General features: G+C 35.3%; 1 protein-coding gene across 5 annotated transcripts in view; it reads right to left on the bottom strand.

The window, feature by feature from the left end:
- Nucleotides 1-25,874, bottom strand: part of SOX5 (SRY-box transcription factor 5) — a 971,461-nt gene that overhangs the window by 691,494 nt on the left and 254,093 nt on the right. For all 5 annotated transcript variants that reach the window (XM_036296492.1, XM_036296491.1, XM_036296490.1 and 2 more), the window contains one exon: nt 24,669-24,765. The gene's annotated coding sequence lies outside the window, so the exon portion shown is untranslated. The remainder of the gene's footprint in view (nt 1-24,668; nt 24,766-25,874) is intronic.

Below are 25,874 nucleotides of genomic sequence, written 5' to 3'. Positions count from 1 at the left end.
GCTATGAGGACAGGGGAGAAAAAAAACATTTATGTAGTCTTATAAAAATGAACACATTCCCTAGGAAATAAACTCATTTCTCCCACTCCATAGAGGGGAAAATGGCTATGATAAGCATTAAATTGGGTCCTCTCTATGGAAAATTAGGAAAACAATGAAACTAATTAATTTCCTAAGTACCAGTCTTGTAAAAATAATAGCAAAGACCTATGAAAATATATCTCTAGTATCTGAGCCAAGAACAGTAGCTGTTATAATTTGCTACACTTGCCTTAGTTTTCACATAGAGAATGTGCGTGGTTTCACAGGTAATTGGTAGCCCTGAGCACATGTAACTTACAATCACTGAATGAAAAGATTTGCGTTGGTGAATTAAAATGGAACAATGTCTCCAAAATAAAGGGAAAAGGGCAAAAAAAAAGTTGAGGGGATTAATAGGTAAGCGTTTCATCTATTTATGCATTTAATTTGATGTTGTGAAAGCTTTAGGCATCTAAAAATATACCTCTTTTATTCTTGTAAGTCTGCAAGATTTGGCTTTTGGAATAGAAACAGTTTAGGTGGGGAGGAAATCATTGAATTCTGTATCTATGTTTTAAAAAAAAAGGGTTGACCATAACCCAAGGCCCTAGCTCCTGCAGAGTGCCTGTTGTTATGAAAGCAAGGTGCTCCACACGATCTAATCATAGCACTAAACCTTGTTACAAGCCCTTTTACAGCTCCAATATCTGGGTTACATGGAAACACGCTGGAGAGCCTCCTTGTACTATGAAATAAATGTCATTCTGACTGGCATCCTCTCTTCCAGCAAGTAATTTCCCTCTGCTGATAAATCGATACAGCAAAAACAAATGAGAGCACACAATGGGCACAGTGAGGATTACATTTTTATTCATTTCAGAGCCCCTGCAGCCAAGTTTTTTAAGCACAATAGCAGAAAATGATGCATTTGAGCTAGGAAGCAAGAGATACACAGAGACATTGAGATAAGAAAAGAAAGACAAAAGAGGGGGAAAAAAGGAAAGAAATGGGAACAAAGAGAGAGCCAAGAGACTAGAGGCAAGTGTGTCCCTACCAGGCAGTTCAGACACAAACTTTTGTTTGAGGGTAAAATTATTGTTTGAATTCCTTTCCAGCTCCTCATAGATATGACAGGAGAAACATGTGTACAGCCTTGTTTACTTCTTTATTCTGTAAGGTTGCAGATCATTTGAAAAGGATCTAAGATCTTACTCTTCTTTGATTGATTATTTATATCAACATCCACACATGAAAAATCATCTAGAAAAAACCCAGATCTAAAAATGGTAGAAGGGACACAGTCTATCTTTATTCATCACCTGAGGTCTCCTCAAGTCATTTCTGTTTTGTTGTTTTTAAGGCACAGATGGAAAGGGCAAACAAAAGAAAAGTAAGACTGCAGTGACTACTTATAAGAATAATGGGAATTTGTCATACAGATTTTGTTTAAAATTGATTTTATAAGTCCCCAAATAAATGAATGGGGTATCATATAAAAGAAACATGGCACATGTTTTCAAGTGAAAATTTTAAGAAATTTTGTCTTTGGAAAGGAAAAGAGAAGACTATTGCATAAAAACTTGAAACCCTAAACTGCCTTTGAAGGGATAGTATCACATGTCTATTATTTAGCATTTAACTCTTCTTAAGGCAATGGCAGTAAAAATGAAAGAATTTAAAAGTCTTAATAAAGCTTTATAGATGATATGCTATTGTCATCCTTAAGCTCAAAATAAATTATTGGGCAAGTTACTCAACTACCTATGCCTTAATTTCCTCATCTATAAAAACAGGAATGATGGTAACAGTAAGTAACTTAGGGTTTTACAGAGAATTAAATTAGTATAAGTAAAAGTGCTTAGTACAGTTCCTAACTAAGAGTTGGTGCCACATAAGTGTAATCACCACCATTATCATCACCATCACCACCATCATCATCATCACCATCATCCATTGCTTCTTAAGATTCAGTTACTTGTTGGGTGTTGTTAACATATTCTGTTTGGCCTATGAGATAACAATGTATTCATAACAACACATTCCAGCCACTGCACAATACTGGAATAGATGGACTAACGTTCTCATTTAGCCACAGTTTTTAAATATTTTTAACTGTTCTGTGATGTCCCAAATTCAGTACCATCTCTCAGAAGAGCAAGTTAGAAAATGTATCACTATATCCAATCCATCAGTATTATTTTAACATTTTATTTAACCACTGAAGTCTAGAAGATAGTGTATGCCTTTTTCCTCTATAAATATATATTAAACTAATATTCCCTACCATCTCTCCAATGATAATTCTAAATCAATGTTTAATATATTACAGTCTTAATATTATTTATGATCTTTATCTTTAGGCTTTAATTGGATTACTCTTCATTCTTTTAAGTGCTTGGATTAATGTATATGTATAACTCCTCAGTCATTCGTTATTGTATTCCGTTGGTCCACCCATTTTACTCCTTGAGAGTGGGTAAGAAATAGAGGAGTAGATCACACTGGTTCTTTATCTCTACCACAGACTTTGACCATACATGAAGAGAAACAGGAAAAAAAAGCAAGGTAGAAAGAATGGTGTTGAGTCCTCCTGAACTCTGCCATTCGTGTCTCTTATATCATTAATAAATAAGGGTGGGTATAAGCCTAAATCAGAGTCTCTCAATACTTTTTCACTATCATCTTCCCCAAAGAGCCCTTTATAAAATCTTCCCTATAGCTCTCCCATGAAATTTTAACACAACAGATATATTGCATATATTATATATGTATCTGTGCTTTTTGCATACAAAGGATAAGCCATATATGCCTCCTAACCTCCTAACAACATTTTTTCCCCCTTTGGTACCAGTATCATCTTTTGAGAATGCATGAAGTAATTCTTGTTAGGAGAACAGCTTTCTACTTAGCACACTGGTCCCAATGTATCTGGAGAAGGTGACTTGAAATTCAACGGTAGTTTGTGTGTTTGTGTTTTGTTTTGAATGAGTCTTTAAGTATTAATTCACGGCTGTATAATTTCTCTTATCCCAAATCCAATTCAGTACTTTGAGGATGGGAGGTATTTGGTAGCTTATAAAGATGCCTAAGAAGCTACAAAACAGTTTAAGGATAAGTAGTAAGGGGATGGACAGCAAAGTGGAATTATTTCCAATTACAGCAACTAGGGAATTAGGTAGGTGGAATGTAATTATCTACATTGTAGTTTGGCCAGGCTTCTGGGCTCTTTTGAAAAAGGAAATTTTCTGTGATCTTTAATGTATAGAGAGGTAGGTCCAAGTGTAACATCTCATAATATATATATATATATATATATATATATATATATATATATATATATAAAAGATTTCTAAGTTCTTCTTTCCCAGAGCATAAGTGGCATTCTTCTGTAACAAATTTGAAATTGCTTATAAGTACCATACTTCGATTTGAAGTTTTATATATATATATATATATATATATATATATATATATGGCTTATATGTAAAGTTACATATATATATATGGCTTATATGTAAAGTGTCCTCTCGGGAGTTCGACCGGAGTTTGATTGCTTGCTATGACATGCACTGACCACCAGGGGGAGGCATAGAACGAAGGAAAGCCCCCAGCCTGCAGCCAGAAGGCCCTGACCGTCCCTGATTGCTGGCCAGGCCTAGGGACCCTACCCATGCACAAGTTTGGTGCACTAGTTGTGCACTGGCCTTCTAGTTATTTCCTAAAGCAATGACCTTGGAAATGGGAGTGTTGGAGAAGAGACAGTAAAATAGCTCCAGCAATCAATGAAAGGAGAGGCACAATTTGTAGCAAATAAAAATCAAATCTGCAGCACTTTGAAATACAAGTTCTTGTTAAGTCTGACCAACTTTTATCTGAAATTGAACAATCCTGTGTATGTTCTTTTGGTTACCTGAAGAAGTAATTCTTGAAAGAGGTTAGTTTTGCTCAAAGCATACAAACCCTTCCCCAATGACTGGGCTGCCAAAACAGTGTAATGAAAACTGATATCTTTGCAAACTCGGGAAGCCAGAGATGTGTGCCCAATAAATGTAAGCAGACATTATATCCTTCATAATCAGGGCAGCATGAAGATGTGAACTGAATAAATGCTTGAGAAATATCATAACTTCTATTAGATGTAAAGATTGGAGTGTTAGACACCTTTTAGCTCAACTTTCATTTAATTTACAGCGCTCCTTTCTGTTGTTTGAAGGGAGCAAAAAATTCTGCTCTCTAATTTTTCCCCTTTCATGACTTGACCACGAAGATGAAATCAGGGGACTTTAATTACCATTCAGAGCCAAAGGCCTGCCCTTTGATATGGAAATCCCACTTCTGGATGCCTTTTCCAGGCCCCTTCTTCCCATTGCCCAACAGGAATTTTAAGTAGCTTTGTCACCAGCTGATAGTCATGCAGCTCTTTTCCGTTAACTTTTGTTTTAAGTTACATTATGTTTCTTTCACCAAATTGGAACTGCAAAAAGCAAGGAGGGAGGTGAGGCAGAGGAGAGGAGAGGGGGGAAAAAGGGAAGAGAGAGAGAGAATGAAAACGAATAGGACTGACTCTATCCATTAGATTTGCTGAATTACAGTGTCCACCCTGTCAGGATGAAGTGTGGCCCATCCCGCAAAAAGCCTCTCACTTTAAACACACACGGAGCACGAACCGATGAAAGCTGCCATGTACAGTTACCCCGGCATTGTCATCTGCCTGCTGCATGACTCCCGGCTTTGCTATAATTATTAATTGCACTTGTCAACTGTCATTAATTCCTCTTTAGCATCCCTGTCTCTGAGTAATTAGACAGAACAGCCTCACTGAGCTCATTGTTTAGAGTCCCTTGAAAGAGCCCATGGGCTTTCTGCTGAGAACACCATCAGGAATACAATAGCGCACTTCTCAGTTAACCCTTTGGAGGTGAGCTAGCAAGAAAAGGGCTTTCCACCATTTGTGTGGCCTGCTTAGCTCTGTGGACACTTAAGTCCTGGTCAGCTCCCTTAAACACAGCATCATGTTGTAAATGCTGCTCTCCTTCAGAGAAAGGCTATTTCAGTTTATTAAAAGTCAGAGAAAGTCCTTAGGAAAAACAACATTTCCAAATTAGCATCACTATTTTTTTGGTGTTTTTGCCATTTTTTTCATTTGATCTTATGCTTTGTATTTTGCAGAAGCCACATTTTTCAGGAAAAAATATTTTCACACATTTATTATATGTATTTATATGCATATGTATATGTATGAATTATGCACAAAGTTTTTTCAGGAGATTACTGATTTCTCTAACTCAAAATTTAGATTCTAAATTTTAGATGGACAGGACTGAAGCTCAGTTTTTACTTAGTCATTTTTCAGTCCCTCACATAAGGAATACATTGTCAATGCTTTTACTTGTACAACTGTAACATTTTTAAATTTTATTTTAAAACCCCTACACTGAAAACTAAGCCATAATTGGCATTTGGCCAGTTCCCTGAATTTAGCCAGTCTCAGTTAATCAAAGAAAAAAATAGGCTGTCTGGTCGACATAGGGGTGGTAACTCTAAGTAAGTATTATTATAAATAACATAAATAATACGTAAGAAAGCATGTCAGTATTTTACCACTATTGGCAAATAAAACTAAACTGCTAGGGTATTAGCCTGCATACCAAAGGGTTCCAGGCCCAATCTGAGTCAAGGACACATGCCTGGGTTGTGGGCTCGATCCCCCCTGGTAAGGGGCATGCAGGAGGCAGCCGATCAATGATTCTCTCTCATCATTGATGTTTCTATCTCTCTCTCCCTCTCTCTTCCTCTCTGAAATCAATAAAAATATACTTAAAAATAAAAAATAATAAATAAAATAAAACTAAACTCCTGATAGTTATATAAAGCTTCTTGAACAAGCTATTCCCACTGAAAGAAAAAAAAATTACAAGAGCTTCTCTTAAAAAAAAATTAAGATTTATGGAGTTTTGGAAAATAAACTAATGTAAATTTGATCACTAGATATCATTAGAGCTATTTCCTATTTTTACTTAGCTACAAGATTTTTTTCAGATATGATATGTATGATTTTTAGCAATAAGAACAGTTATTGAGATCTACATATGTGCTCTATCTACTTTATATCCATCAATTCATTTAATATTAAAATCTTATAAAATAGGTGCTATTATCTCAATTTTAGAGATGGAAAAATTTGCAAGGAGCAGTTAAGAAAGTTGCCCAGGATTGCACAGCTAGTCAATGGAGCCCAAAATGTCTATCTTTACCACTCTTCTAGACCACCTCTCCAGGGACTAAGATACTATCCTAATTAGGTTTCCATTCAATAGGTAATGGATCTAGATTTCTAGCAGTGTTTCCAAAACAGCACAATAGATTAACATATATAAAATACCTATAAAATGTGATACAAAAATGTGCTGGACATCTTTGGAACTTGGCATTCAGTACATTCAATCAGCATATTCAAAGTGGAATTCTGTGTGTGTGCGCCCGTGTGCATGAAGAGAGAGAAAATAGATTCCACAGATGTTGAAGATTACTCCAACTCTCCTGAAGAAGTATATATGATTCCTAACTAAAAGGGGTTTTCAGACTTACTGAAGAAGCAGAATTTTGAGAACCATACAATTAACCTACCACAAAGTGCTAAATGGAATACAATCAATGAAATAGATTGAATGAAAGAGCTAAGATCAATGACAAGCTGATACAGGGAGAGGGAATGTGACTTATTAAAAGAAAAACCTTTCTAAGTATCAGAGGTAATAATAAATTAGGCTGGTTTGATAAGTAATGAATACCCATCACTAAAATCACTGAAGTAGGGTGATGATCTATAAAATATAATATAAAGGAATGCCTGCAAAGGTTGTAAGGTTGTGCCAGCTTAAATACTGTGTAGTGTCATCTTGCATGTCTTAGATTTAATAATTCCATAAAATAAATTATTAGTAAGGGAGGGAACTTGTATTTTGTTTGTTCTTTACAGAGAAATCATCTTGAAGAAATTGGTATTGAGCTTGACTTTGAAAGATGAATTGGAGATTAAAAGTGGTGATTAAAAAATCAAAATAAAATTACAAGTGCAAAGATAAAGAAGTTGAAATAATAAACACTTATGGAAAAGATAAGTTATAAAGACCTGACACAAATATTAAGTTGAATTTGGTCAGGGGCAGGGTAAGTGGGGATGGTGTGAGAGGAGTGGGTACAGAGTAACAGCATAAAATGTGTCTCAGCTAAAAGGGGGAAACTCCCCAAAAGTATGGTCAAGAGGTTTTTTCATTGGTTCAATAGCAAGAGATGGGTTGATTGAGGACAAAGAGCATAATGGATGAAAGGTGAATCAGGAGACAGCTGGAGTTTGGTATTGAATTCAGTGGGGATAGAAACCTAGTTTTTACTTCTCTGACCATAAGCAAATTATTTGACCTCCCTCTACCTCAATATCAGTGCATTGTGAATGATGGTAAGAGTTAATCCATGCAAACCATTTAGACAAAGTGCCAGAATGTAACAAGTATTCAATAAATGTTAGCTGTTATTAACATTATAATGTACATATTGGTAATCAATACATTTTAATGTATGGCTAGTTGGTATAAAATTTATAGTAAAGAGGAAGAGAGATGACTTAGGGTGGTATATTTTTCTAACAGAGCTGTTCCAAAGTGGAATGAACTTCCTTGGGAAAAAGTAAATTTTTATTTTAATAAGTATTTATGATAACATTACCATTGTAATTAGCTAGCTATTTATATTGGTAGTAGAAAGGAAAAAGCAAAGGGAAGGCTGGATGTTGTGAGCATGGGCGTCTGGATGGCTTAACCAGGAAGCTACAGCTTTGCACTCCCCAGGGAATCACCAGTCCATTCCCTGCAGATCACTGGGGGAAGGGGTCCAACAATGGGGAAGATGGGCACATGTGCAGTGAAGTCAAAGTAGCCTCAGGAAGATACTTGCCTGTCAATCAAACCTGGAAACAAAGATCATTGGCTAGAGGGAGTGGGGCCACCGCAAGCCTATGAAAATTTTGGAATACATAATCACAGACAAGAAGCCACAGGGTCCATGGCCATGTGGATCCTACATGTAATGAGCTGCAGTTGGGAACACAGGCTAAGCTAGCCTGATGCTGGACTGGACTGTGGCAATATGAGGTGGAAACTCTAGACACTGGCTTTAATCCTTGCCCTGCTGAAGACAAATGAAACTTTTTCCTTGGCGGGATGGAGAGAGATGGGACCTTGGAAACTCAGGGGGTTACCTCCACATAAATAAATATCACTCATTCTCCACGCAAGTCTGAGAAAATTCCTTTTCTCATGACATTGCAATAAGCCCACTTTCATCAGCAACAGGTGGGGGCATGGGGAGCTCCCCACTGATAACAAAGAAGGGGACATTCTCGATCATAATGTTGTAAAGAGGTTTTCTGCAACAAATGGGAAGTTGAAACACATGCCTGTTAGCTCCCTTCTCATTCTAAAATTCAGGAGTTCTAACTGATAACGGTCAATCTAGCAATTGCCCCTTTTGTCATTTACTATTGAAATGCTTAGTGCCAAATTTAGTCTCAGTAGCAAAAGGTATAATACTTATGGAATACATTTACCATAATTATACTCCTCCTTTTGCTTTTATTTCCACTGCCTCATTAACCATATTTTTATAAGGAATCCATAGTTTTAGTCTTTGAGGAAAAATAAAATTTAGGTACTTATTTTCCTCCATTTTGGGTTGTGATATAGTGTAAACTCTATTAACAGCATATCCTCTAGAACAAGACCGTAGAACAAATTCGAACATACTCATTTAATTCCCTCCTGTGTAAGTTTGCTAAATATCAACATTTCCCTATGGGTGAAAATATATCAATGCCATGTAACTATCAAATTAGACAAGATTATGCATAAGCTTTTTAGGACCTAAAATTTACAGACTGTTATGCCCCCTCCCCAGGCCTAAATATTGCTGAGCCAAACTGAACTACCCGATTTTTCAGTCTTGGTACCTTTGTTCATTGCCGTCTCAATTCTCTCCTCATTCACACATTCAAGGCCCAACTCAAAAACGATTGTCTTAGCTATGCCTTTTTAAATTCCCACTGCTACTCCCCAGACTTCCCCTCTTCCTTCCCCTGCCCATGAAGTATTTCCTTCTCTGATACATGAAATATAACTGAGAACATCAATTAAAAGTATATGAGTTCATAGAAATAAAAGCAAAAAAGAAGGGTATAATTATGGTAAACATATTACACAAATATTATACCTTTGGCTACAGAGTCTAAATTTGGCATTAAGCATTTTAGTAGTGAATGACAAAAGGGGCAATTGACAGGCATCAATAGACCAGCTACTCAGGGGCAGCATAACTAGGGAAGGCAGAAATTCTCCCAAGTGGTCATATGTAGTGCATCATGTGGGTTACAATGAATCTTCTGCAACACAATTCTTGGTAGGCATAATGAGTTTTATGGGGCTCTTCCTTAACAGCAGTCCTTAGGGCCAATGACACCACACTAAAGCTCAGATCTAAAAAGCATCTTACTTGGGGGGTCATTAACAGGCATTCAGGGACACACCTCTATGCATCTCTGGCTTAGTTCAGAAATGGGTTTCAGAATATCTCAAAAGAATTGCATATCCCTCAAACCAGGTTCCCTTAGTATTATTTGTCATTATTGGTATCTCCTAGATGTTGTGTGGTAACAAATTTGAGGGTTTTGTCCCTCAAAGAAGTGGAGTTCACGTATTCTATATGGTCAAACATTAAATAAAATGCATATGATTAAACTCATGGCAAGTTGCACCCAACTGGCGTGCCTAGCAAAGTCAACAGCTGGATGCAAAGGACTCAGAAGAGTCTATTAACCTTTGCATTCTGCTTTCACCAGAGGGGCTGATGTACTTTTGCTACCCTCACCCCATCTTAGACCCCAGGACTTTTGAACAATTTTGAGGCCAAGGATCCCATTTAATTTATTGTTGTTTCTTCTGCAACAACCAGCATCATGACTGGCATGTTAATGGTGCAACTCTGCTATGCAGAGATGCCTCCTACTTCCTTCCTTTTCATCTGACTGTAGACACAACTCTGACAAAACACGGGAGCAGATAGGTGGTGGGCACACCCCAAATGGGGTTGCTATCAATGGCCTAGATGAGCACACATACACGTCTCCAAAATGTCTCATCAAGAAATTACTAAAAAGAAGACAAACAGAAAGTGTTGAACCTTGAACCTTTTGTATGTCGGTTTTGAGTTATTTTGTTCAAGGAGCACTAAAGCAAATAGTTAAAATCAAGAAAAGAGATTAAACCCTAGTTAATGAATGTCTTAGATGCCACTGTGCAAGTACTAATATGTGTTGAGCTAAGACAAGTTAGCTGAGAAATATTTACATAGGTAGCATTTCTGCTTGCTCAGGATGACTGCTTCAAACTAGACTAGAGCTTCCTGAAAGACATTTTAAAGCAGATCTCACTTCTAGTTACATTCATGCACACTTGTACTTTCTCGTAGTTATGAAGCCTAATCCTTTCAAAACTTTAGGTCATAATTCCATGAGTTATTAGGTTGGAAAACAGCTCTGGGCAAATGATGTTATTCAAAAAGTTTTTATACCAGAAATAATTGTTGAATGATTTCTGCCTCACAGATAATCTTGAGGCCTAATTTTTAATATAATGTGGGTACTCTGAAATTAGCAGTTTTTATTTTAAGAAATAATAATCTTAAAACAAAAGGGAGATATGAGAGGATAAATGCAATGGTTTGCTAATAAATACAAAGGCTAAAGTTAAGTTGACCTTCCTTTTCTGTTCAATTCACCCCACTCTTCTCTATTTCAAAGACATTTGATAGATACTTCAATATTTGCTCTTTAAGGATCTATCAATATCTTGAGTTCTATTAAGTTTCTGTGTCACTCCTTTCTAAAATCTCTAGTCTTGATGTACAATTTCCTTTATAAACACATTACTTACTGTTAAAAAATTATTCCTATTCCTAAAGTTCAAATATTTGTCGATGCTTTTTAATATCACTACAGATAAAGTTTAAAAATAGATTAAATTCACTTATTTAAGTATCCACATGAAGTTAGTTGGGCAATAAAAGAATATAAAACTCACCCTGACCGGTTTGGCTCAGTGGATAGAGCGTCGGCCTGCGGACTGAAGGGTCCCAGATTCAATTCTGGTCAAGGGCATATACCTTGGTTATGGGCACATCCCCAGTAGGAGGTGTACACGAGGCAGCTGATTGATGTTTATCTCTCATCGATGTTTCTAACTCTCTATCCCTCTCCCTTCCTTTCTGCAAAAAATCAATAAAATATATTTTTAAAAAAGAATATAAAATTCATTTTGCAAGAGTTTCTTTAAATCTAAAAAGATAAATTCATTTGAATAATCTGTGAAGTATATTTAACCTTATTTTAATAAAGTTCTTCATCCCCTGGATCATTTTGTTAGAATAATCACTATTAATTGAGGTGTTTGTTTATAAAAGTGAGAGAAAGATGGGGGGATACAGCAGACTTTTAAAATATCCAACAGTAGACACATCTATGAATGCATGGATATGAGTTATGCTTACAACAATAGAGATAATTATGTCATTTTAAAAAGTGACTAAGAAACACTAGAATAGCAGAATTTAATTATGGTTTTCAAAAGGTGAGTATATAAATAAGGAATGATTATCTAATGCCCACTATACAGGATCTAGAATTTATTTTCAAAGTATTCTAAAAATCTTATTTCTAGGGCATTAAACAGTGGATTTCAAATGAAGGCAAATGTTATCATGACAGGAAAAACTACCTGAGACTGATCTCCTCGGAAGCAGTACGAACCCAACTCAACCAGGGGATTCTGGATAAACTTAGTGGAACTGTTACAGCATATTATCCTAGCCATATAAACTTTAGTTAAATATGTTAAAAATTCCTCCAAATATTTTGTCTTTCTTGATTTTTTCTAATTAAAAATAAGAACAAAGAATTTATATTCATATAGCACTCTATGTACATAGATAATGCTATCATTAGAAAACTATGTATGGATTACTATGGCATTCCCTATCAAAATTCCAAGGGCATTTCTCACAGAAAAAAAATTCTAAAATTAATATGGAACCACAAAAGACCACAAATAGCCAAAACAATCCTGAGAAAGAAGAATGAAGTTGAAGTTATCATACTTCCTGATTTCAACCAATACTTCAAAGCTATAATAATCAAAACAATGAGGTATTTGGCATAAAAATGAACACAAATATCAATGGAACAGAATTGAAAGTCCATAAATAAACATTTACTTATATAGTCAATTAAAACTTGACAAAGGAGCCAACAATATTAAATGCATAAAGGGTAGTCTCTTCAATAAGCAGTGCTAGGAAAATTGGCTAACCACATGAAGAAGAATTAAATTGGATACGTTTGTACACCACTCACAAAAACCTAACTCAAAGTGGATTAAAGACAAACATAAGAGCTGAAACCAAAAAACTCTCCTACAAGAAAATATAGGGGAAAGCTCCTTAATATATGGATTACTACACTGATGTTTAAAATTTAATACTTAATGTGTATTCTTCCTTAAAATGAAAGTAATATATGTTCATTAAAGAAAGGTATGTAATACATGCAATAAAAAGGCAAAAAAGAAATTTTAATCAGCCATAATCCTGCAGTGTAGATATAGTCTTTTAGCATTTTGTATATATTCTACCAGTACTTTTGTTCCATGCATGATACAGCCCTGTGTGTGTTATACATGTGCTTCTTGAATGTTTACAAAGTCCTGGTTTCCCTGGTCATTAAAACAGCATTTTTAAATGAAATTAATATTCCATACTCATAAAAACCACAATTTTTTTTAACCCAGGGCACATTTTTTTTTGTATATAGGTTGTTTCAATTTTATGTTACTATAAACACATATAGGGAGTCCCAAAAAATGTATACACACTTTATTTTTTTAAAATATATTTTATTCATTTTTTACAGAGAGGAAGGGAGAGGGATAGAGAGCTAGAAACATCAATGAGAGAGAAACATCAATCAGCTGCCTCCTGCACACTCCCTACTGGGGATGTGCCCGCAACCAAGGTACATGTCTTTGACAGGAATCAAACCTGGGACCCTTGAGTACGCAGGCCGACACTCTATCCACTGAGAGCCAAACCGGCTAGGGCTGTATACACACTTTAACAGCTGATAGCTCAGTTTTGAAAATGAAATGTATTTTAATAAACAATGCCTTTATTATGCAAAGTGTGTGTATACACTTTTGGGTGGACACCTTATATGTAAAACATTAGGTAATTTCCAAAAAGCACAAGATCAACATTAAAACAGATTTTAAGGTGTATTGTATAAAATAAACGGTACTCTGGTTCAGTAATACATGTGATAGCACTGGCCACAGTCAAAGAGAAGCCTCATCGCAATACAATCTCTTTGGTTATTGTGGCATCTAAATTTTTGTCAACTTGCTAAATGAACTAGGATCTCAAAATGTATGTGCATTTATTGAATTCTTACAAAAATAAAATATATATTTTATGTTTATTCCTCACTTGGTTTCCTCCTAGTAATTGAATATTCAAATTATTTCTCTACTTTTCTGTTAATTTGTAAGCAGTTTAAATTACATTTCAGTACATACATGAACATATTAAATTGCCAATAGTCTGACAGTTTTAACAAAAATGGCAATTTATATAGTTAAACCTAACATATTACAAATGTATTTCTCCATTCCTCCTTTGTTTGCCTGCCATCCTTTAAGACACAAAGAAACTTTCTCATTTATGTGATCAAACCTAGCAAGAATTTTCTTTTGCGATTTGCCTCTGATATAATGCTTAAAAATAACTTTCAACCCTACCCCCAACTTATATAAATATTCACCAACACTATCTCTTAATACCCTTATGGATTCTTTAATTAAGAATTTAAACCTTTAACCTTTCTAAAATTTACATCGGCAATAGTATAAGAGATTTAACTTATTTCTAAATACTTAGAAAATTGTTCTATAACCAATTCATTCACACAGATTTAAAATGCCTAAAATTACACTTGCATAAAAAAGCTTTCCCATGTTAAGAGGGAATGAAATTCCCTAATTGCAGGTCTAACATCATGTTTATATTACATTACATTATGTTATATTATATTATGGTATAGTATGTCATGCCATATTATACAGTATTATACAGCAAATTGTTTTTATAAAATATGAGTTTTTTAAAAAAAATTCTCTACTAACAGATTCATAGATACAAATATCATATAAGAAAATAAATATCACAGTCCATAATTACTTTTAAAATTAGTAAATATTTATTACATTTTATAATGAATCTCAGCAGTTCAACTTCACCAATTTATGCAAAATGTATTTTCATTTACTGAATGTGACCATGGGCAAGACTTCTTCCATTGAGAATATGTATAACCTAATTATGCAAAAAGTTTTATGGAGACACTTTGCGTTCAAGGTTTTTTCTCAAATTAAATTATTATTGTTAGAACTGCTTCTTTGTTACTTAGTATTCTAAAGAAAGATGCAAAATTAAGCCATTGCTTGCTCATATACATTATTTTAAAGACTTCTGGTCAGCAGTTCATGCATAATTTTATTTGGAAGGAAAAATCCTCCTAATTATAATTGCTGAATAACAAAACAATACTCAAGCAGTTGTTATTAAATTATTAAGATGCATATGATCAGCTGACTTGCATAAAATAATACAATTCTAATTTTCCTGTAACTTTTGAATGATTCTCACTCATTATTCCTTATCAATCAGGAAGCTGAAAGTCAAAGGAATTCTGCATAGACCATTTTTCTCTGCCTTGCTTGTGTTTTAGAGCTGCTTCAAGTGGATTAGCATTGGCTACTCAAGTAGCAATATCTGGTTCCAAGACCAGTACAATGGAGCATCTCTAGTTAATTGCATTATCTTACTTATGTTACATTTCAAAATGAACTCTGCAATTCAAATTGTGCTAATGAAATTCCCCTGGTGCATACACTCGAAACACCCAGAAAAATAAGCTTCTAACTTTATGTTAAACTATTCAGATGGATATCAATATTTGCAGGTAGAGCATGAAGACACGCACCATCAGGCCTTTAAACAAATAATTTTGAGTTAAGAAAAACTATAAGAGTGTAATGCTCTTAGATTTAAATATTCTGTTAGCGTGCTATTCATGGTGTTTTTGCCTATAATGTTTTATTATCTTGAGAAAACTAAGCTGAAAGTATTTCTAAAAAGGCGTCTGTTCAAGAGGTTGAGCGTAGCAATTAAAGATGATCTGCCATGATTTATAAGGGGTTATGAAAAAATGAGGTATAGAATTTTATACTGTTCAGGAAATATAGAATCACATAACGAGTTATTAATGAGGACACAGGGATTCAAATCAAAGACCGCACTTTGAGGAATCAGCTCTACCATATGTTGGTAAGAACTGTGGATGAAGGTATAGAACGCGGGCAGTTAGTCGCACAGGTAAAAAGCATCACAAGCCCTGTATCTGTATAACTGTGTAAATCAGCGCCTTCTTTTTTTCTGCCCCTTTTTGTTGGCTTGTTGGGTATTTTTTTTTCTTCTTGATAACCAGGGTTTTGATTTCAGAGGGTCATTGGATTTTGCCATAGCCTTTCTAGTCTTTTTAATTATTATGTGTTTGGAGGAATGCACATTTTTATCCACAGGTGGCAGACCTTTTTTAAATCAACTTCAATCATATTCAGTATTTTGTTTTGATGGTGTGAGTTCCCCCACCCCCTTCAACTGCCACCCACATTAAAATGTAAGAGTGTGCTGCTCAGAGTTCTCGTTAATGTTGCACAATTTAGATGACAGATTTGTCAACAAAGTGGCTCATTCTCAAAGGCCAGTGAACCCTGTCGAGATAAATGCCTTAAAAATTGTATATTGCAGAGTAATCTTTAATTATAAAGAACTCACTTGACAATTTACAATATGTTGGGATTATTTTTCTTTTTCCAAGCAATAAAGAGTTTTACTTTCTAGATTAGGGTGACTGAAGGAAAAAAGGGGGATTGGATTTGATGAACAGTTAGAGCAAAGAGCTTGCTTATTTGCAAGTAAAAGAGAAAGGTGACCCAAAGGTATGTATAAAAAAACAACCACTTAGGATGACAAATTATTAACTGGCTAAATGGTTAAAGCAAATAACTATACATGCAGTGACATTTTAAAAGAATGTTAAAACGGAAGGAGATAAGCAAAACAAAAATAACTACCACCAATGGTATAAGTAACCAATGTTCTCAATTTACCTCTGCAAAATCTTAGATTTACAATACCTATGTGAGGTACTTATAGTTTGCGTGTTACTTTTGTTCAATGCAATATAAAACCTGATATCCAACTCAGCCTTTTTGTGCATACTGTTGGTATACGTAGAGGATGTTTGTACATGATGTATTTCAATTTGTACGGAAACAAAATATTCATAATTTTATATTTCTAAAACATTTTGGCAATACTTGATATCCTATGTTAAATTTTTTTAAAGAAAAAGAATACTGGAAAAATAAAGGCATATTTTAATATCCTATTATTCTTCATTTCCAATGTGGGAAATTCTTAATAAGCATCTTAACTTATTTTTCCTAAATTTGAAAGATGTAGCAACTTAAGTTATACTGTTCGCAACTATGTATCTCCCTCATATAATGCACCACTAAAGAAATAAAACTTAAAAAAAGAAATAAAACTTTTCATAACTATCTGCTGTTTTATTTTAACACTTATCAATTATGAAATACATGTATACAACATATGCAGTTTTACAAATGGTTGGAAAGCATGTACCCATGTATCCACCACACAGGACTTCACTGACACTCTCCCTGGGGTGAGAAGTGCTCTGATCCAAATCTCCCTCCCTCAGCCCAGCTTCTTTTTTCATTTCCAGAGATCAGCATCCATGGCTCATTCAGTAGTATTTTCTCACATTTCTTTATAGTTTTGCCATCTACAATGCATTTCTGAACGATATGATTATTGGCCTGAAATCATCCTGTGTATATTCTTATGTCTTTGGTTTTTCCCCACTTAATATTAATTAGGTCACTAAAATGTGACCATTGTCATCACTTCATATTTTATTGAATGACTATTCTACATTTTCCCTCTGCTCAGTGGCAAATGAATTGTCTCCAATGTTTGGCAAATACAAATGTTTCTGCTGTGACTATTCTTGACCATGTCTCCTGATACGCAAATGCACATACTTCTACAGGATGCTTATCTACTGTTGCTATGCTTCAGCAGTGGTATACATTTACTAGATCCTATATCAGAAAGTGATTATTCCCTTGTAGATCCCAACAAGTGCTCTGTGAGCGTGGATGCTGCTCTGCATCCTTGTCAATGCTCTGACCTGCCAGCCATTTTTGTTTTCCCCCTCCGAAGCATTCATGGTGGGATCTCATTATGAGTTAATTTGTATTTCCTTGACTAATAGTGAGACTACACACTTTTTTATATGTTTGGGCAGTTGGACATATTATTGGACATTAGGATTTGTTGTTTTGCTTAATTTTCTATTGGATTATGTGAAGTTTGACATTGATTCTTAGTTTTAAAAAATCTATTCTGGATACCACCTGTGTCAATGATGTTTTGCAAATTTTTTTCTACCACTCTGTGTCCTGTCTTTTTACTCTTGTTATGGTGTATCTTACAAACAAAAAACAATAATGTAGCCCCTAATACAAATGATAAACATTGGCTGATATGATGTGTCAATCATGAATTGTTAAAAAAATGCATCACTTGGGTGGGGAGGTGATAATGGGGGAGGACATGTGTGTTGGGGGGAAGGGAGAGGTAGTATATGGGAAATCTTTGTACCTTTTGCTAATGGTGTTGTGAACCAACAACTGCTCTGAAAAATAGTCTACTAAAAATAATGTAGTATATGTGCTTTTTTTCCTACTCCAGGTCATAAAGTTATTGTCTTAGATTCTCTTGTATGAGAATATGGGATAATCTCTTATAGGAGATTTTCTTATTGTTTTGCCTCTTACACTTAGTTTTTGATTAACTAATGCCGGGGTCCAACCCCAGCGGGTCCAGGGGTCCCCAAAGGTGTGGACGGAGTCGGCGAAGAAGGAAGGACACGGAGACAGCGTTCAGTTGATCAGCAGCCTAGCCAGGATCTCTAGCCAGGATCTCCAGCCAAGTTCTGGTCTGGATCTCCAGCGAAGTTCTGCTGTCTCTAGAGAACGTTCTGTGTAGGTTCTGTGCCTAGGTTCTGTCTCCTTAGTTCTGTGTTCTAAGCTCTGTATTCTAAGTTCTGTCTCTTGCTGTCTTATTACATCTGTATTTATACCAGTTGATTCAATCCTATCAATCTCTATTACAAAGGTTAGGGCGTTTCTTATCTCCATTCCAGGGAGTAAAGATTATGTAGCTTAAGCATGATTGTTCATAGTTAAAGTGATTAATTACCCGCCTGGCACTTAGTTAAGAGGTTTTATTCCCTCCCTAACTTCAGGGGAAAATCCCTACCTGGGGAAACACCCTTTCTCACAGACCTTGGTTAAAACACATAGTGCCAAGAAGGTGAGCAAACATATTAAGAACAGTATGGCATATATGCCAGGTCCCTTGAAACAGCAAGCATGGACCAGCTCCCGGCAAATTCCCCCTTTTTTATTTTTTAAAAGCCAGGCATTAAAAAGAAAAACCCCAAATGCTCTCTTGTATCCATTTTAAGAGTAGGATTGGCGCTTTCCGCTATTACCTGAATCCTGATCTATCACCCCAAGGAGAGCTTGCCAATCCTGCACTTTCCTGGGGTGGAAAGGCTGCAGTGGGGTTAAGGATAAGGCTCCTTGGGCCTACCTTCTCCCATGCCTTTACATTTACCTTTCCTTCCTCAGAAAAGCATGGACATGCTTCTTGTATAAAACGTTCTGTCTGACTGGGAGTAACCTTAATTCCTCTGCTAGCAAGCATATATGTTAAAAGATCAATACAGAGTCTTATTTCTTTAGACTCAGTATGGCACATCTTCTTAATCTAAAGATCAATACAGAGTCTTCTTTCTTTGGACTCAGTATGGCACATCTTCTCAATCTAAGTTCTGTACTATCCACCTTCTTACCCTACTTATCCTCTATAGGGGGGTCTGTAGCACCCTGGTGGAGTCCTATCCGTCCCGAGTGTGGGGTTCTCAATGGGGAGGGCTTACCTAGGGGAATCCTGTTCTAGGGGTTCCCAAAGGTGTGGACGGAGTCAGCGAAGACTATCCACCCTCTTCCTACGGTGGAGTCCTATCCATCCTGAGAGTGGGGGTTTTCAAGGTGGGGGGGGCTTACCTAGGGGAATCCTGTTCCTGGGGTTCCCAAAGGTGTGGACGGAGTCGGCAAAGACTATCCACCCTCTTCCTATGGTGGAGTCCTATCCGTCCCGAGAGTGGGGCTTACCTAGGGGTCCCTGTTCGGGCGCCAGATGCCGGGGTCCAAACCCAGCAGGTCCAGGGGTCTCCAAAGGTGTGGACGGAGTCGGCGAAGAAGGAATGATACGGAGACAATGTTCAGTTGATCAGCAGCCTATCCAGGATCTCCAGCCAAGTTCTGTGTCCATGTTGTCTTGCTAGGTTCTCCAGCCAGTTTCTGCCCAGGTTCTCCAGCCAGGTTCAGTCACAAGGTTCTAGTCAGGTTCTCTTGCCAATTTCTGTAGTCAGGTTCAGTCCAGGATCTTTTGCCATGTTCTCTCGCTAGGTTCTGTCTCTAGGTTCTGAGGCCAGTTTCTGTCCAGGATCTTTTGCCATGTTCTCTCCGGCGAAGTTCTTCTGTCTGTAGGTTCTGTGTAGGTTCTGTCTTCTTAGTTCTGTGTTCTAAGCTCTGTATTCTAAGTTCTGTCTCTTGCTGTCTAGTTACATCTGTATTTATACCAGTTGATTCAATCCTATCAATCTCTATTACAAAGGTTAGGGCGTTTCTTATCTCCATTCCAGGGAGTAAAGATTATGTAGCTTAAGCATGATTGTTCATAGTTAAAGTGATTAATTACCCGCCTGGCACTTAGTTAAGAGGTTTTATTCCCTCCCTAACTTCAGGGGAAAATCCCTACCTGGGGAAACAACCTTTCTCAGAGACCTTGGTTAAAACACATAGTGCCAAGAAGGTGAGCAAACATTTTAAGAACAGTATGCCATATATGCCAGGTCCTTTGAAACAGCAAGAATGGACCGGCTCCCGGCAAACTAATTTTTTGGGGTGTGTGTGTATGTGTGTGTGTGTAATATGAGGTTGAGATCCAATTTAATTTTTTCTCATTACAATCACATTTCCCAGTATTGTGCATTTAAAAGTCTGTTATTTCTCTACTGCTTTTAAGTACCACCTTTATTATAAATAAAATGTCCACATGTCCATGAGGTTTCTGAGCTCTCTGTTCTTTCTCATTTGTCTACTTACCTACCCCTGCAGTAATGCCACACTTACTGAATTATGAGAGCTATATAATATTGGCAGGGCAAGTACTCCCACCCAGTCTTTCTTTTTTTGTCTTGACTATTCTTTGCCTTTTGCATTTCAGAATCAACTTGTCACATCACACACACACACACACAAAAATAAAATAAAAATAAAAAATCTATCCAAACAAATAACAAAGAAACAAACACAAAACAACCCGCTGGCATTTTGATTGTGATTACATTGTACTTACAAATCAATTTGGGAGTAAGGGACATACATCTCTACACTACTGAATCTTTCAGTATATAAACATGGTTTATCTCATCATTTAATCCAACCCTGAAAATATTTCTTAATAGTTTCACAATTTTTCCCATAGAGGTTCTGCACATCTCTTATTACTGTATACTAGATAAAAATTGATACTGATACATAGAAATATAGTTGATTTCAGTATATGCATCAACTTTACTAAATTCTCTTACTAACTCATATCATTTGCCAATAATGACAAGTGGTTGGTTGGTTCTCAAGCCCATTAACTTTATTTCTTTACTTTGCTTTACTATATTGGCTGTTGTGATGTTGCCTTTGTCATCCCTGATAATGGTTATTTGCCCCTTGCCATTTGCTCTCTTGCTCAATCTCATCAGAGCTTTGGAAAACTTATTCATCATTGGCAGCAATCGATGTTTCACTTTCTTTGTCCTCTCTTTCACTTCATTAAGTTTTCTCTTACTTCAATTTCTTCCTTCTGCTACTTTTAAGTTTATTTTTTTGGTCTTTTTGAAATTAATTCTTGGACTAATAATTTTACTCTGTTTTTCTAATGCATTTATTTAAGGCATAATTTTCCCAGTAAATACATCTTACAGGCATTATACAATTGATACACATAGAGTGTTCACTTTTGTTTAGTCTAAAATATTTATAATTTCTATTGTGATTTCTTTTTAATTTTGAAACTTTTTCTAGCTATATGTTTGTTATTTATTTGAAGCTTAATTTAATCATGATTCCAAGTCTTTGAAATGGCTGAGAACTAATATATGACAGTGTACCATTAATGTTTATAACTGTTCCATGTGTTCTTCAAAATAAGGTGAATTTTGTAAATGTATGCAAGATTGTATATATGTCTATCAGGTCATTTCTTAATCTTGTCTTTCAACTCTACATCCTTACTAACTTTCTCTATCCATTTATCCCATCTGTAGCTGAGAGAAGTGTGATACTATCACTGTTATTATAGATCTGTTTCCTTAATAATTTTTAAGTTTATGTTATTAGGGGCATTTAGATTTAAAATTATTCTATCTTCCTATTAAATTGAAACTTTAATAATTTATAAATTGATTATCTTCAGTACATTTTGGGGCTTTAAAATCTCTTTTGTAGGCATTAGTGTTTACATGATAAGTTATTTGCATGATACGGTGTATTCCTTTATTATTTAGGTCATACAGATGAGGAATCAGTGCTTAAGGAATATACCCAACAATAGACAGACATTAAGTGGCACTGAACCCAAACAGTGCGCCTCCAACACCTATGCTCCTCAACATTATGTTTCTCTTACAAGTTACGAAGATTAAAGTCAGCTTAGTTTCAGGGGTAAAATGCTCTCACTCTAATGTCTGCAAAAAATTCCTCACAGATTGCTACCTCATTGTGATTTTTCACATAGCTTTAACCTAATTTCTCACTCCTTTAATATTCTAAAGCAGTGTTTTTTAGCTGGTGTGCCATAAGAATTCTTAAGACATGGAATACCTCATTCTTTAGATTGTCAAATAAAAAAAAATGACAGCAGCCAACACAACAATAGCTATCTGGTACAAATGAATCAAAAGTATACCTATTTTTTTGTCAGATCTGCAAGAAATTTATGTTTTGATATGCACTGCAAAATTTTGGTAATTAGTTTATGTGTGCCATCAAATGAAAATGTTGAAAATCGCTATTCTAAAGTAAGAGAATACTTTTTAAAATACTTATACAAAATTCTTAGTCAGAACTGTATAATATCCTATAACATGAAAGTGCTCAAATTTATCTAATCACTGTTGGGCAGTTTAATCAACCTTAAATTATTCCCATTATAAATATATGAAAATTAACATATTTACATACTAAATGTTAACACCTTTAATTATTTCATTAAGTTAAGTTTCTTGGAAGTGAAATTGCCAGACACTGTTACTTAGGCCCTAATATCTGTTCTCTTATTATTCCACTTAATAACCACTCCACATTTATATTGCAAGACAAAAACTACATTTTCCAGCCTCTCTTGCAGTGTGGCACGGCCATGTGATTCTGTTCTAGTCAAGGGAATGTAAGTGGAAGGAATGTGGAATCTTTCAGAAGACATCCTTAAAGGGAGAAAGCATGATCTTCTCCTAGAAATATTCCCTCGCTGTAAATGGAATATGAATATGAAGGCAGGTATGCCAATACTAGGTATTCTAAGACATTAGGTAAAGCCATATGTTCAGAGTAAAAGATGAAGGATCTGGGCCCCTGAGGACTGTGGAGCCATCCAACCACTCTGAACTGCCTACACAGACTTCACATCAATGACATATCGAGTTCTATCATTTTAAAACTATTTCAGATTACTTGCAATCAAATGCGCTTCAAAGGAACAGAGTAGAAATGTTGCATAGAATGCTTTAGAAACATGTAAGGCTCTTCACAGAGATGGCTAAATTACTTCCTGGAAAGTTGAGCAAATATAACCTTTTTCCAACATTACTGAAAGCACCTATCTCCCCACATTCTGGTTCCAGCACTGTCATTCTAAACTACTTTTTTACTAGTTAGATAATAAGTGATAGTAACTCTTTACTAGATGGATAGTAACTTGCATTTCTTTTGTTTAGTTTTTTATATTCAAATTAAATTCCTCAGTAATCATTTGTTCTTATATCTTATTTTTAAAATTATGTTAGTGTCTTTCTTATAACAGTTATTTTTAAAATTATGTTAGTGTCTTTCTTATAATATAACAGTTATAATATAACAGTAATGTTTTTCATATTTATTAGCAGCAGGCCAGTTTGTGGTTTGTCTTTTACTTTTACTTGCACTGGTAGTTTCACTAGTAAAATTATAGAAGTTTTACGTTTGCAGTATTCATTTGTGACTTGTTCCACTTCTATTAGCATAAAATCCATTACTCACCACTCCTTCCTGCATATTAGATTTCATTTGTCTGTGACTACATGAAGCTTTATTTATAAATTTAAAAATATTATTTAGATTTGTAATAATTTAGTTTTTAAAGAAGGTAAAAACCACTGTTGTTTCTAAGGGCTTTCACAAATAAATGTGTAACTTGAAGTTTTAGTCTCAAGATGTTAAGTATGGATTAGTAAACAAGTAAGTTTTAGTTCACTTTGCAAGAAGACCACTTTTTTCTCATTCTTTTTAGGCCTCGAAAGAGAATGCCTTTTCCATCCTATGAACCTCTTCACAACAACAGGATCACTTATCTCCAAACTTTTCTGAGGCCACCCCAAGACAGTCAGTCAGCCACAGATTAGAAAAGGATTTTCAACTGTTGGTCTGTGGTGAAACCTTCAGTTCCTATTTCCAAGAGTATTACTTTTTTAAAAACAAACAAACAAGAGTTTCATAAATTCCTGCACAGATAGATGCCCACAAATGAATTGGAATGGGCCTTGGCAAAATTGCACTTCTGTATGTGTTTATGAAAGCATACCCTAGAATATTTAGTAGACTATGGAAAATTTTGTAAAATGTGTGATCTACTCATTGTGACTCTAAATATTTCCTTTGCAGCAACAACAACAAATTATCAACTGTTTTAAAACACATTCATTAATGGAAATAAAAAGCTTTTGCAACTTTAAGAAAACGTGTCTCTCATTAAGAAAATGAAAATGCTGCTGCTATCATCTGCCAGTTTAGGGACATTACCTTTATAATGTAATGTTTCAAAATCATAATTACATATCTAGTTGTCATCTGAATATTTAAAAGAAATATGTACTATAGTTTTATATGCAGCTGTCATAAATTTTACTTATAAATTAAAAATAAGAGAAGGCACATAAACTTCCATTGTTGTGAAGTAAGCAAATGTAGTAATTGATTTATCAAAGGTGTGTATTATGTTTTTTATGAATGTACCTTTTTCCTGCCCAGTGCAGTGCCAAAATTCTCTGTTCAGCTTTCAGAATCTTGTAAACAGATTCAAACAGGAATCGTGTCATCAGCAAAAGGAATGCTAGAAAAAATAAAATAAAACAATTAACAATGCACATTTCTTTTTTAGTAAATCTATCAACATAAGACTTGTGGAAGCAGGAGGGAGCTAAGCTTTTCAAACAATGTATTAATATATACATATGTAAATTTATAGAAATATATAATAATTATAATAAAGTCATTGTTTATGAAAAAAGGCATTAATTTGGCATTGTAATGCCACCAGAGTTAATCTAAAAATGTATATGAATATAAGTTATGTTATATTCATATGTATAAATATGTTAATTCCCTTAGAAGCTGTTCATTTTGGCTAATTTTCATGTAAACATCCTGCAGATACTTTAGGACAGGAAAATTCTTATTTCTTGAAATGATTTACGAGCTATCTTCAGGTATCCTCATAGGTCCCTTATTTGATTCCATTCAAACATATGACAGTGATGGTCAGCTTGTAATTGTTTTGTGGGAGTCACCCAACTACCTCTACATTCACATCCCTTACTCCAGATATCTCTATGAATGACCAGCTCAACCTCAGAAACAATGCGCTTGCCACTTTCAGGAATGAATAAAACTCTGGCTTTGCTACCAATTTCCTCAGACTGGACAGAAATGGCCCTTGGCAATCAATTGAAATTCCCAAGCATCAGACTTCTGAAAGTAGGGAACATGCATATGGTGGCAGCCACAGCATCAGTTCTAGCTCCGTCTCTTTCCTGTCAGTTCAGTTCATGGAGAACTGAGTACTGTTTCAGTGTTCATTCATCTTTCACCCCTGATTGTTCAGTTTTGACCACAAGGCTTATGGAATTTGTGATGTCTTATTACCATAGAGTATCTGTCTGGAGCATGATTGGTAGGGAGGAATTTTACTTCATTCCACCCTCAGAACTCTTAACAATATTGACAAAAATCCTAAAGTCCCCTCGTAGACAAAGTGAAGACTGCATATTATTTCATTAGTTCATGAATTACTCCATTAGAGATTTTCCAAAATGACAAAAGTTATTAAAATTTTTGAACTTCAGGAATTATGCTGTTGCAATAAAATAAAGGTTGTCTGCCATTTTAAAATAATTATTTCTTTTCTTTAAAAATGTTGCTTCAAGCCGAAACCGGTTTGGC

The sequence above is a fragment of the Myotis myotis genome, unplaced genomic scaffold (genome assembly GCF_014108235.1).
Source record: "Myotis myotis isolate mMyoMyo1 unplaced genomic scaffold, mMyoMyo1.p scaffold_m19_p_3, whole genome shotgun sequence".
In the NCBI taxonomy this organism is placed as follows: Eukaryota; Metazoa; Chordata; class Mammalia; order Chiroptera; family Vespertilionidae; genus Myotis; species Myotis myotis.
This window is presented reverse-complemented; position numbering and strand designations above follow the sequence as displayed.